The sequence below is a fragment of the Eleutherodactylus coqui genome, unplaced genomic scaffold (genome assembly GCF_035609145.1).
Source record: "Eleutherodactylus coqui strain aEleCoq1 unplaced genomic scaffold, aEleCoq1.hap1 HAP1_SCAFFOLD_71, whole genome shotgun sequence".
Lineage (NCBI taxonomy): Eukaryota > Metazoa > Chordata > Amphibia > Anura > Eleutherodactylidae > Eleutherodactylus > Eleutherodactylus coqui.
The window spans coordinates 144,014-160,017 of record NW_027101939.1 but is presented as its reverse complement, the minus strand read 5'-3'; the positions used below and the strand labels follow the sequence as shown (position 1 = coordinate 160,017).

Genomic DNA, 16,004 nt, shown 5'->3' with positions numbered 1-16,004 from the left:
CAGTATACTCCCGAGAGCGGCCAGTGACCAGCGGTAATACTACGGTAGCGGCCAGCAGTAATACTCCGGTAGTGGCCAGCGGGAATACTCCAGTACCGGGCAGCGGTAATACTCCCGGTAGCGGCTAGCAGTAATACTCCAGTAGCAGCCAGCAGTAATACTCCCGGCAGTGGCCAGCGGTAATACTCCCGATAGCGGCTAGCGGTAATACTCCTATAGCGTCCTACAGTATATTCCCGAGAGCGGCCAGTGACCAGCGGTAATACTACGGTAGCGGCCAGCAGTAATACTCCCGGTAGCGGCTAGCAGTAATACTCCGGTAGCGGTCAGCGGTAATACTCCAGTACCAGCTAGCAGGAATACTCCGGTATCGGCCAGCGGTAATACTCCCGGTAGCGGCTAGCAGTAATACTCCAGTAGCGGCTAGCACTAATACTCCAGTAGCGGCCAGCAGTAATACTCCAGTAGCGGCCAGCAGTAATACTCCCGGTAGCGGCTAGCAGTAATACTCCGGTAGCGGCCAGCGGTAATACTCCAGTAGTGGCCAGCGGTAAGACTCCCGGTAGCGGCCAGCGGTAATACTCCTATAACGTCCTACAGTATACTCCCGAGAGCGGCCAGTGACCAACAGTAATACTCCCGGTAGCGGCTAGCGGTAATACTCCGGTAGCGGCCAGCGGTAATACTCCAGTAGCGGCCAGCGGTAATACTCCCGGTAGCGGCCAGCGGTAATACTCCCGGTAGCGGCTAGCAGTAATACTCCAGTAGCGGCTAGCAGTAATACTCCAGTAGCGGCCAGCAGTAATACTCCCGGTAGCGGCTAGCAGTAATACTCTGGTAGCGGCTAGCAGTAATACTCCAGTAACGGCCAGCAGTAATACTCCCGGTAGTGGCCAGCGGTAATACTCCTATAACGTCCTACAGTATACTCCCGAGAGCGGCCAGTGACCAACGGTAATACTACGGTAGTGGCCAGCGGTAATACTCCTATAACGTCCAACAGTATACTCCCGAGAGCGGCCAGTGACCAGCGATAATACTACGGTAGTGGCCAGCGGTAATACTTCCGGTAGCGGCTAGCAGTAATACTCCAGTACCGGCCAGCGGTAATACTCCTATAACGTCCTACAGTATACTCCCGAGAGCGGCCAGTGACCAGCGGTAATACTCCGGAAGCGGCCAGCGGTAAGACTCCTGGAAGCGGCTAGCAGTAATACTCCCGGTAGTGGCCAGCGGTAATACTCCGGTAGCGGCCAGCAGTAATACTCATATAACGTCCTACAGTATACTCCCGAGAGCGGCCAGCAGTAATACTCCCGGTAGCGGCCAGCGGTAATACTCCGGTAGCGGCTAGCAGTAATACTCCGGTAGCGGCCAGCGGTAATACTCCGGTAGCGGCCAGCAGTACTACTCCCGGTAGTGGCCAGCGGTAATACTCCTATAACGTCCAACAGTATACTACAGAGAGCGGCCAGCGACCAGCGGTAATACTACGGTAGTGGCCAGCGGTAATACTCCCGGTAGCGGCTAGCAGTAATACTCCAGTACCGGCCAGCGGTAATACTTCCGGTAGCGGCTAGCAGTAATACTCCAGTACCGGCCAGCGGTAATACTCCTATAACGTCCTACAGTATACTCCCGAGAGCGGCCAGCAGTAATACTCCGGTAGCGGCCAGCGGTAATACTACGGTAGCGGCCAGCGGTAATACTCCTATAACGTCCAACAGTATACTACCGAGAGCGGCCAGCAGTAATACTCCGGTAGCGGCCAGCGGTAATACTCCGGTAGCGGCCAGCGGTAATACTCCTATAACGTCCAACAGTATACTACCGAGAGCGGCCAGCGGTAATACTACGGTAGCGGCCAGCGGTAATACTCCTATAACGTCCAACAGTATACTCCCGAGAGCGGCCAGTGACCAGCGGTAATACTACGGTAGCGGCCAGCGGTAATACTCCTATAACGTCCAACAGTATACTCCCGAGAGCGGCCAGTGACCAGCGGTAATACTACGGTAGTGGCCAGCAGTAATACTCCGGTAGTGGCCAGCAGTAATACTCCGGTAGCGGCCAGCGGTAATACTCCGGTAGCGGCCAGCAGTAATACTCCGGTAGCGGCCAGCAGTAATACTCCTATAACGTCCAACAGTATACTCCCGAGAGCGGCCAGTGACCAGCGGTAATACTACGGTAGCGGCCAGCGGTAATACTCCTATAACGTCCAACAGTATACTCCCGAGAGCGGCCAGTGACCAGCGGTAATACTACGGTAGTGGCCAGCAGTAATACTCCGGTAGTGGCCAGCAGTAATACTCCGGTAGCGGCCAGCGGTAATACTCCGGTAGCGGCCAGCAGTAATACTCCGGTAGCGGCCAGCAGTAATACTCCTATAACGTCCAACAGTATACTACCGAGAGCGGCCAGCGGTAATACTCCGGTAGCGGCCAGCGGTAATACTCCGGTAGCGGCCAGCAGTAATACTCCGGTAGCGGCCAGCAGTAATACTCCTATAACGTCCAACAGTATACTACCGAGAGCGGCCAGCGGTAATACTACGGTAGCGGCCAGCGGTAATACTACGGTAGCGGCCAGCAGTAATACTACGGTAGCGGCCAGCGCAGAAGCCCCTCTGAAACCAGGCAGCACGGGACTTATGGGGTCTCCCAGCGCCGGTGACAGACAGTACATCACCTAGTCCCGGCGGGAGGCGCTGTACCGGGGACCACGGAGGACGGGGCTGAACGTGCACAGCCGCTCTCAGGTCACATGACCGTGATGCAATCTGCGGGCCTCCTAGCGGAGAGATCCGGCGCCCGCCCGAGAGACGAGGAGGAAACCTGCGGTCACCGGCAGCAGCAGGGTCGGCGGGAGCCAGCGGTGGAGGAAGGTGCAGTACGGCGGCCGCGGGGCGGGAGGGGAGCGGCTTCAGCACCACGACCAGCGCCGGCCGATCATACCCGTATACACCACATACTATATACATATGTATACACTGGGGAGGGGGCTACATGTCATGTAGTATATTATACATTATCTGTACACTGGAGGATTATGGGTAACACATATACATCACATCATACTAATATATGACCAATCACATACTGTACATGTATATAGCGGTACATTGGGGGGGGGCTACATGTCATGTACTATATTATACATTATCTGTACACTGGAGGATTATGGGTAACACATATACATCACATCATACTAATATATGACCAATCACATACTGTACATCTATATAGCGGTACACTGGGGGGCTACATGCCATATACTATATTATACATGATCTGTACACTGGAGGATTATGGGTAACACATATACATCACATCATACTAATATATGACCAATCACATACTGTACATGTATATAGCAGTACACTGGGGAGGGGGCTACATGTCATGTACTATATTATACATTATCTGTACACTGGAGGATTATGGGTAACACATATACATCACATCATACTAATATATGACCAATCACATACTGTACATCTATATAGCAGTACACTGGGGGGGCTACATGTCATGTAGTATATTATATATTATCTGTACACTGGAGCATTATGGGTAACACATATACATCACATCATACTAATATATGACCAATCACATACTGTACATCTATATAGCAGTACACTGGGGAGGGGGCTACATGTCATGTACTATATTATACATTATCTGTACACTGGAGGATTATAGGTAACACATATACATCACATCATACTAATATATGGCCAATCACATACTGTACATGTATATAGCGGTACACTGGGGGGCTACATGCCATATACTATATTATACATTATCTGTACACAGGAGGATTATGGGTAACATATATACATCACATCATACTAATATATGACCAATCACATACTGTACATGTATATAGCGGTACACTGGGGGGCTACATGCCATATACTATATTATACATTATCTGTACACAGGAGGATTATGGGTAACACATATACATCACATCATACTAATATATGACCAATCACATACTGTACATGTATATAGCGGTACACTGGGGGGGCTACATGTAATGTACTATATTATACATTATCTGTACACTGGAGGATTATGGGTAACACATATACATCACATCATACTAATATATGACCAATCACATACTGTACATCTATATAGCGCTACACTGGGCAGGCAACATGTCATATACTATATTATACATTATCTGTACACTGGAGGATTATGGGTAACACATATACATCACATCATACTAATATATGACCAATCACATACTGTACATCTATATAGCGCTACACTGGGCAGGCTACATGTCATATACTATATTATACATTATCTGTACACTGGAGGATTATGGGTAACACATATACATCACATCAAACTAATATATGACCAATCACATACTGTACATGTATATAGCAGTACACTGGGGGGCTACATGTCATGTAGTATATTATACATTATCTGTACACTGGAGGATTATGGGTAACACATATACATCACATCATACTGATATATGACCAATCACATACTGTACATGTATATAGCGGTACACTGGGGGGCTACATGTCATGTACTATATTATACATTATCTGTACACTGGAGGATTATGGGTAACACATATACATCACATCATACTAATATATGACCAATCACATACTGTACATCTATATAGCGCTACACTGGGCGGGCTACATGTCATATACTATATTATACATTATCTGTACACTGGAGGATTATGGGTAACACATATACATCACATCATACTAATATATGACCAATCACATACTGTACATCTATATAGCGGTACACTGGGGGGGCTACATGTCATACACTATGTTATACATTATCTGTACACTGGAGGATTATGGGTAACACATATACATCACATCATACTAATATATGACCAATCACATACTGTACATGTATATAGCGGTACACTGGGGGGCTACATGTCATATACTATATTATACATTATCTGTACACTGGAGGATTATGGGTAACACATATACATCACATCATACTAATATATGACCAATCACATACTGTACATGTATATAGCAGTACACTGGGGGGGCTACATGTCATATACTATATTATACATTATCTGTACACTGGAGGATTATGGGTAACACATATACATCACATCATACTAATATATGACCAATCACATACTGTACATGTATATAGCAGTACACTGGGGGGGCTACATGTCATATACTATATTATACATTATCTGTACACTGGAGGATTATGGGTAACACATATACATCACATTATACTGATATATGACCAATCACATACTGTACATGTATATAGCAGTACACTAGGGGGCTACATGTCATGTACTATATAATATATTATCTGTACACTGGAGGATTATGGGTAACACATATACATCACATTATACTAATATATGACCAATCACATACTGTACATGTATATAGCAGTACACTGGGGGGGAACATGTCATATACTATATTATACATTATCTGTACACTGGAGGATTATGGGTAACACATATACATCACATCATACTAATATATGACCAATCACATACTGTACATGTATATAGCGGTACACTGGGGGGGGGGCTACATGTCATGTACTATATTATACATTATCTGTACACAGGAGGATTATGGGTAACACATATACATCACATCATACTAATATATGACCAATCACATACTGTACATGTATATAGCGGTACACTGGGGGGGCTACATGTCATGTACTATATTATACATTAGCTGTACCCTGGAGGATTATGGGTATCACATATACATCATATTATACTAATATATGACCAATCACATACTGTACATGTATATAGCGGTACACTGGGGGGGCTACATGTCATATACGATGTTATACATTATCTGTACACTGGAGGATTATGGGTAACACATATACATCACATCATACTAATATATGACCAATCACATACTGTACATGTATATAGCGGTACACTGGGGGGGCTACATGTCATATACTATATTATACATTATCTGTACACAGGAGGATTATGGGTAACACATATACATTACATTATCCTAATATATGACCAATCACATACTGTACATGTATATAGCGGCACACTGGGGGGGCTACATGTCATGTACTATATTATACATTATCTGTACACAGGAGGATTATGGGTAACACATATACATCACATCATACTAATATATGACCAATCACATACTGTACATGTATATAGCAGTACACTGGGGGGGGGGGGGGGGCTACAGGCCATATACTATATTATATATTATCTGTACACTGGAGGATTATAGGTAACACATATACATCACATCATACTAATATATGACCAATCACATACTGTACATGTATATATCGGTACATTGGGGGAGCTACATGTCATGTACTATATTATACATGATCTGTACACTGGAGGATTATGGGTAACACATATACATCACATCATACTAATATATGACCAATCACATACTGTACATCTATATAGCGGTACACTGGGGGGCTACATGCCATATACTATATTATACATGATCTGTACACTGGAGGATTATGGGTAACACATATACATCACATTATACTAATATATGACCAATCACATACTGTACATGTATATAGCGGTACACTGGGGGGGCTACATGTCATGTACTATATTATACATTATCTGTACACAGGAGGATTATGGGTAACACATATACATCACATCATACTAATATATGACCAATCACATACTGTACATGTATATAGCAGTACACTGGGGGGGGGGGCTACAGGCCATATACTATATTATATATTATCTGTACACTGGAGGATTATAAGTAACACACATACATCACATCATACTAATATATGACCAATCACATACTGTACATGTATATAGCGGTACACTGGGGGGGCTATATGTAATGTACTATATTATACATAATCTGTACACTGGAGGATTATGGGTAACACATATACATCACATCATATTAATATATGACCAATCACATACTGTACATCTATATAGCGGTACACTGGGGGGGCTACATGTCATGTACTATATTATATATTATCTGTACACTGGAGGATTATGGGTAACACATATACATCACATTATACTGATATATGACCAATCACATACTGTACATGTATATAGCAGTACAATGGGGGGGCTACATGTCATATACTATATTATACATTATCTGTACACTGGAGGATTATGGGTAACACATATACATCACATTATACTGATATATGACCAATCACATACTGTACATGTATATAGCAGTACACTGGGGGGCTACATGTCATGTAGTATATTATACATTATCTGTACACTGGAGGATTATGGGTAACACATATACATCACATTATACTAATATATGACCAATCACATACGGTACATGTATATAGCGGTACACTGGGGGGGCTACATGTCATGTACTATATTATACATTATCTGTACACTGGAGGATTATGGGTAACACATATACATCACATCATACTAATATATGACCAATCACATACTGTACATGTATATAGCGGTACACTGGGGGGGGGGGGCTACATGTCATGTACTATATTATACATTATCTGTACACAGGAGGATTATGGGTAACACATATACATCACATCATACTAATATATGACCAATCACATACTGTACATGTATATAGCGGTACACTGGGGGGGCTACATGTCATGTACTATATTATACATTAGCTGTACCCTGGAGGATTATGGGTATCACATATACATCATATTATACTAATATATGACCAATCACATACTGTACATGTATATAGCGGTACACTGGGGGGGCTACATGTCATATACGATGTTATACATTATCTGTACACTGGAGGATTATGGGTAACACATATACATCACATCATACTAATATATGACCAATCACATACTGTACATGTATATAGCGGTACACTGGGGGGGCTACATGTCATATACTATATTATACATTATCTGTACACAGGAGGATTATGGGTAACACATATACATTACATTATCCTAATATATGACCAATCACATACTGTACATGTATATAGCGGTACACTGGGGGGGCTACATGTCATGTACTATATTATACATTATCTGTACACAGGAGGATTATGGGTAACACATATACATCACATCATACTAATATATGACCAATCACATACTGTACATGTATATAGCAGTACACTGGGGGGGGGGGCTACAGGCCATATACTATATTATATATTATCTGTACACTGGAGGATTATAGGTAACACATATACATCACATCATACTAATATATGACCAATCACATACTGTACATGTATATATCGGTACATTGGGGGAGCTACATGTCATGTACTATATTATACATGATCTGTACACTGGAGGATTATGGGTAACACATATACATCACATCATACTAATATATGACCAATCACATACTGTACATCTATATAGCGGTACACTGGGGGGCTACATGCCATATACTATATTATACATGATCTGTACACTGGAGGATTATGGGTAACACATATACATCACATTATACTAATATATGACCAATCACATACTGTACATGTATATAGCGGTACACTGGGGGGGCTACATGTCATGTACTATATTATACATTATCTGTACACAGGAGGATTATGGGTAACACATATACATCACATCATACTAATATATGACCAATCACATACTGTACATGTATATAGCAGTACACTGGGGGGGGGGGGCTACAGGCCATATACTATATTATATATTATCTGTACACTGGAGGATTATAAGTAACACACATACATCACATCATACTAATATATGACCAATCACATACTGTACATGTATATATCGGTACATTGGGGGAGCTACATGTCATGTACTATATTATACATGATCTGTACACTGGAGGATTATGGGTAACACATATACATCACATCATACTAATATATGACCAATCACATACTGTACATCTATTTAGCGGTACACTGGGGGGCTACATGTCATGTACTATATTATACATAATCTGTACACTGGAGGATTATGGGTAACACATATACATCACATTATACTGATATATGACCAATCACATACTGTACATGTATATAGCGGTACACTGGGGGGCTACATGTAATGTATTATATTATACATAATCTGTACACTGGAGGATTATGGGTAACACATATACATCACATCATACTAATATATGACCAATCACATACTGTACATCTATATAGCGGTACACTGGGGGGCTACATGTCATGTACTATATTATACATTATCTGTACACAGGAGGATTATGGGTAACACATATACATTACATTATCCTAATATATGACCAATCACATACTGTACATGTATATAGCGGTACACTGGGGGGGCTACATGTCATATACTATATTATACATAATCTGTACACTGGAGGATTATGGGTAACACATATACATCACATTATACTGATATATGACCAATCACATACTGTACATGTATATAGCAGTACAATGGGGGGGGCTACATGTCATATACTATATTGTACATTATCTGTACACTGGAGGATTATGGGTAACACATATACATCACATTATACTGATATATCACCAATCACATACTGTACATGTATATAGCAGTACACTGGGGGGCTACATGTCATGTAGTATTTTATACATTATCTGTACACTGGAGGATTATGGGTAACACATATACATCACATTATACTAATATATGACCAATCACATACTGTACATGCATATAGCGGTACACTGGGGGGCTACATGTCATGTACTATATTATACATTATCTGTACACTGGAGAATTATGGGTAACACATATACATCACATTATACTAATATATGACCAATCACATACTGTACATGTATATAGCGGTACACTGGGGGGGCTACATGTAATGTACTATATTATACATAATCTGTACACTGGAGGATTATGGGTAACACATATACATCACATCATATTAATATATGACCAATCACATACTGTACATCTATATAGCGGTACACTGGGGGGGCTACATGTCATGTACTATATTATATATTATCTGTACACTGGAGGATTATGGGTAACACATATACATCACATTATACTGATATATGACCAATCACATACTGTACATGTATATAGCAGTACAATGGGGGGGCTACATGTCATATACTATATTATACATTATCTGTACACTGGAGGATTATGGGTAACACATATACATCACATTATACTGATATATGACCAATCACATACTGTACATGTATATAGCAGTACACTGGGGGGCTACATGTCATGTAGTATATTATACATTATCTGTACACTGGAGGATTATGGGTAACACATATACATCACATTATACTAATATATGACCAATCACATTCTCCTCAGTATATACGCATAGAGGTGAGGTAGATTCTCCTCAGTATATACACATAGAGGTGAGGTAGATTCTCCTCACTATATACACATAGGGGTGAGGTAGATGCTCCTCAGTATATACACATAGAGGGGAGGTAGATTCTCCTCAGTATATACACATAGAGGGGAGGTAGATTCTCCTCAGTATATACACAGAGGTGAGGTAGATTCTCCTCAATATATACACATAGAGGGGAGGTAGATTCTCCTCAGTATATACACATAGAGGGGAGGTAGATTCTCCTCCGTATATACACATAGAGGGGAGGTAGATTCTCCTTAGTATATACACATAGAGGTGAGGTAGATTCTGCTCAGTATATATACATAGAGGTGAGGTAGATTCTCCTCAGTATATACACAGAGGTGAGGTAGATTCTCCTCAGTATATACACATAGATGTAAGGTAGATTCTCCCTAGTACATACACAGAGGTGAGGTAGATTCCCCTCAGTATATACACATAGAGGAGAGGTAGATTCTCCTCAGTATATACACAGAGGTAAGGTAGATTCCCCTCAGTATATACACATAGAGGAGAGGTAGATTCTCCTCAGTATATACACAGAGGTAAGATAGATTCCCTTCAGTATATACACATAGAGGGGAGGTAGAGTCTCCTCAGTATATACACATGGAGGGGAGGTAGATTCTCCTCAGTATATGCACATAGAGGGGAGGTAGATTCTCCTCAGTATATACACATAGAGGGGGGGGGGGTAGATTCTCCTCAGTATATACACATGGAGGGGAGGTAGATTCTACTCAGTATATACACATAGATGGGAGGTAGAGTCTCCTCAGTATATACACATAGAGGTAAGGTAGAGTCTCCTCAGTATATACACATAGAGGTGAGGTAGATTCTCCTCAGTATATACACATAGAGGGGGGGTAGATTTTCCTCAGTATATACACATGGAGGGGAGGTAGATTCTCCTCAGTATATACACATAGATGGGAGGTAGAGTCTCCTCAGTATATACACATAGAGGTAAGGTAGAGTCTCCTCAGTATATACACATAGAGGTGAGGTAGATTCTCCTCAGTATATACACACAGAGGTGAGGTAGATTCTCCTCAGTATATACACACAGAGGTGAGGTAGATTCTCCTCAGTATATACATATAGAGGTGAGGTAGATTCTCCTCAGTATATACACACACAGGTGAGGTAGATTCTCCTCAGTATGTACATATAGAGGTGAGGTAGATTCTCCTCAGTATATACACATAGAGGGGAGGTATATTCTCCTCAGTATGTACAGAGAGGTGAGGTAGAATCTCCTCAGTATATACACATAGAGGTGAGGTAGATTCTCCCAAGTATATACACATAGAGGTGAGGTAGTTTCTCCTCAGTATATACACACACAGGTGAGGTAGATTCTCCTCAGTATATACACACAGAGGTGAGGTAGATTCTCCTCAGTATATACACATAGAGGTGAGGTAGATTCTCCACAGTACATACACACAGAGGTGAGGTAGATTCTCCTCAGTATATACACACACAGGTGAGGTAGATTCTCCTCAGTATATACACATAGAGGTAATGTAGATTCTCCTCAGTATATACATATAGAGGTGAGGTAGATTCTCCTCAGTATATACACATAGAGGTGAGGTAGATTCCCCTCAGTATATACACATAGAGGGGGGGGTAGATTCTCCTCAGTATATACACATGGAGGGGAGGTAGATTCTCCTCAGTATATACACATAGATGGGAGGTAGAGTCTCCTCAGTATATACACATAGAGGTAATGTAGATTCTCCTCAGTATATACATATAGAGGTGAGGTAGATTCTCCTCAGTATATACATATAGAGGGGAGGTAGATACTCCTCAGTATGTACATATAGAGGTGAGGTAGATTCTCCTCAGTATATACACATAGAGGGGAGGTAGATTCTCCTCAGTATATACACACACAGGTGAGGTAGATTCTCCTCAGTATGTACAGAGAGGTAAGGTAGAATCTCCTCAGTATATACACATAGAGGTGAGGTAAATTCTCCCAAGTATATACACATAGAGGTGAGGTAGATTCTCCTCAGTATATACACACACAGGTGAGGTAGATTCTCCTCAGTATATACACACAGAGGTGAGGTAGATTCTCCTCAGTACATACACACAAAGGTGAGGTAAATTCTCCTCAGTATATACACACACAGGTGAGGTAGATTCTCCTCAGTATATACACATAGAGTTGAAGTAGATTCTCCTCACTATATACACATAGGGGTGAGGTAGATTCTCCTCAGTATATACACACAGAGGTGAGGTAGATTCCCCTCAGTATATACAGGTAGAGGGGAGGTAGATTCTCCTCAGTATATACACAGAGGTGAGGTAGATTCTCCTCAGTATATACACATAGAGGGGAGGTAGATTCTCCTCAGTGTATACAAATAGAGGGGAGGTAGATTCTCCTCAGTATATACACATATAGGGGAGGTAGATTCTCCTCAGTATATACACATAGAGGGGAGGTAGATTCTCCTCAGTATATACACATAGAGGCGAGGTAGATTCTCCTCAGTATATACACATAGAGGTGAGGTAGATTCTCCTCACTATATACACAAAGGGTTGAGGTAGATTCTCCTCAGTATATATACACAGAGGTGAGGTAGATTCTCCTCAGTATATACACACAGAGGTGAGGTGGATTCTCCTCAGTATATACGCATAGAGGTGAGGTAGATTCTCCTCACTATATACACATAGGGGTGAGGTAGATTCTCCTCACTATATACACATAGGGGTGAGGTAGATTCTCCTCACTATATACACATAGGGGTGAGGTAGATGCTCCTCAGTATATACACATAGAGGGGAGGTAGATGCTCCTCAGTATATACACATAGAGGGGAGGTAGATGCTCCTCAGTATATACACATAGAGGGGAGGTAGATTCTCCTCAGTATATACACATAGAGGGGGGGGGGGTAAAATCTCCTCAGTATATACACATAGAGGGGAGGTAGATTCTCCTCAGTATATACACATAGAGGGGAGGTAGATTCTCCTCAGTATATACACATAGAGGGGAGGTAGATTCTCCTCAGTATATACACATAGACACATAGAGGGGGGTAGATTCTCCTCAGTATATACACATGGAGGGGAGGTAGATTCTCCTCAATATATATACATAGATGGGAGGTAGATTCTCCTCAGTATATACACATAGAGGTGAGGTAGATTCTCCTCAGTATATACGCATAGAGGGGGGGGTAGATTCTCCTCAGTATATACACATGGAGGGGAGGTAGATTCTCCTCAGTATATACACATAGAGGGGAGGTAGATTCTCCTCAGTATATACACATAGAGGGGAGGTAGATTCTCCTCAGTATATACACATAGAGGGGGGGTAGATTCTCCTTAGTATATACACATGGAGGGGAGGTAGATTCTCCTCAGTATATACACATGGAGGGAAGGTACATTCTCCTCAGTATATACACATAGAGGGGAGGTAGATTCTCCTCAGTATATACACATAGAGGGGAGGTAGATTCTCCTCAGTATATACACATAGAGGTGAGGCAGATTCTCCTCAGTATATACACATAGAGGTGAGGTGGATTCTTCTCAGTATATACACATAGAGGTGAGGTAGATACTCCTCAGTATATACACATAGAGGAGAGGTAGATTCTCCTTAGTATATACACATGGAGGAGAGGAAGATTCTCCTCAGTATATACACATAGATGGGAGGTAGAGTCTCCTCAGTATATACACATAGAGGTAAGGTAGAGTCTCCTCAGTATATACACATAGAGGTGAGGTAGATTCTCCTCAGTATATACACACAGAGGTGAGGTAGATTCTCCTCAGTATATACATATAGAGGTGAGGTAGATTCTCCTCAGTATATACATATAGAGGTGAGGTACCTTCTCCTCAGTATATACATATAGAGGTGAGGTAGATTCTCCTCAGTATGTACACACACAGGTGAGGTAGATTCTCCTCAGTATGTACATATAGAGGTGAGGTAGATTCTCCTCAGTATATACACATAGCGGGGAGGTAGATGCTCCCAAGTATATACACATAGAGGTGAGGTAGATTATCCTCAGTATATACACACACAGGTGAGGTAGATTCTCCTCAGTATGTACATATAGAGGTGAGGTAGATTCTCCTCAGTATATACACATAGAGGGGAGGTATATTCTCCTCAGTATGTACAGAGAGGTGAGGTAGAATCTCCTCAGTATATACACATAGAGGTGAGGTAGATTCTCCCAAGTATATACACATAGAGGTGAGGTAGTTTCTCCTCAGTATATACACACACAGGTGAGGTAGATTCTCCTCAGTATATACACACAGAGGTGAGGTAGATTCTCCTCAGTATATACACATAGAGGTGAGGTAGATTCTCCACAGTACATACACACAGAGGTGAGGTAGATTCTCCTCAGTATATACACACACAGGTGAGGTAGATTCTCCTCAGTATATACACATAGAGGTGAGGTAGATTCTCCTCACTATATACACATAGGGGTGAGGTAGATTCTCCTCAGTGTATACACACAGAGGTGAGGTAGATTCCCCTCAGTATATACACGTAGAGGGGAGGTAGATTCTCCTCAGTATATACACAGAGGTGAGCTAGATTCTCCTCAGTATATACACATAGAGGGGAGGTAGATTCTCCTCAGTATATACACATAGAGGGGAGGTAGATTCTCCTCAGTATATACACATAGAGGGGAGGTGGATTCTTCTCAGTATATACACATAGAGGGGAGGTAGATTCTCCTCAGTATATACACATAGAGGCGAGGTAGATTCTCCTCAGTATATACACATAGAGGTGAGGTAGATTCTCCTCACTATATACACATAGGGGTGAGGTAGATTCTCCTCAGTATATATACACAGAGGTGAGGTAGATTCTCCTCAGTATATACGCATAGAGGTGAGGTAGATTCTCCTCAGTATATACACATAGAGGTGAGGTAGATTCTCCTCACTATATACACATAGGGGTGAGGTAGATGCTCCTCAGTATATACACATAGAGGGGAGGTAGATTCTCCTCAGTATATACACATAGAGGGGAGGTAGATTCTCCTCAGTATATACACATAGGGGGGGGGGTAGATTCTCCTCAGTATATACACATAGAGGGGAGGTAGATTCTCCTCAGTATATACACATAGAGGGGAGGTAGATTCTCCTCAGTATATACACATAGAGGGGGGGTAGATTCTCCTCAGTATATACACATAGGAGGGGGGGTAGATTCTCCTCAGTATATACACATGGAGGGGAGGTAGATTTTCCTCAGTATATACACATAGAGGGGAGGTAGATTCTCCTCAGTATATACACATAGAGGGGGGGTAGATTCTCCTCAGTATATACACATGGAGGGGAGGTAGATTCTCCTCAGTATATACACGTAGAGGGGAGGTAGATTCTCCTTAGTATATACACATAGAGGTGAGGTAGATTCTGCTCAGTATATATACATAGAGGTGAGGTAGATTCTCCTCAGTATATACACAGAGGTGAGGTAGATTCTCCTCAGTATATACACATAGATGTAAGGTAGATTCTCCCTAGTACATACACAGAGGTGA

At 42.0% G+C, this 16,004-nt stretch overlaps 1 protein-coding gene across 1 annotated transcript in view; it reads left to right on the top strand.

Annotated features, from left to right (window-relative positions):
• The first annotated feature begins 2,731 nt into the window (after nt 1-2,731).
• Nucleotides 2,732-16,004, top strand: part of FRRS1L (ferric chelate reductase 1 like) — a 102,187-nt gene continuing 88,914 nt past the window's right edge. Inside the window, exon 1 of the mRNA XM_066588661.1 lies at nt 2,732-2,887. The gene's annotated coding sequence lies outside the window, so the exon portion shown is untranslated. The remainder of the gene's footprint in view (nt 2,888-16,004) is intronic.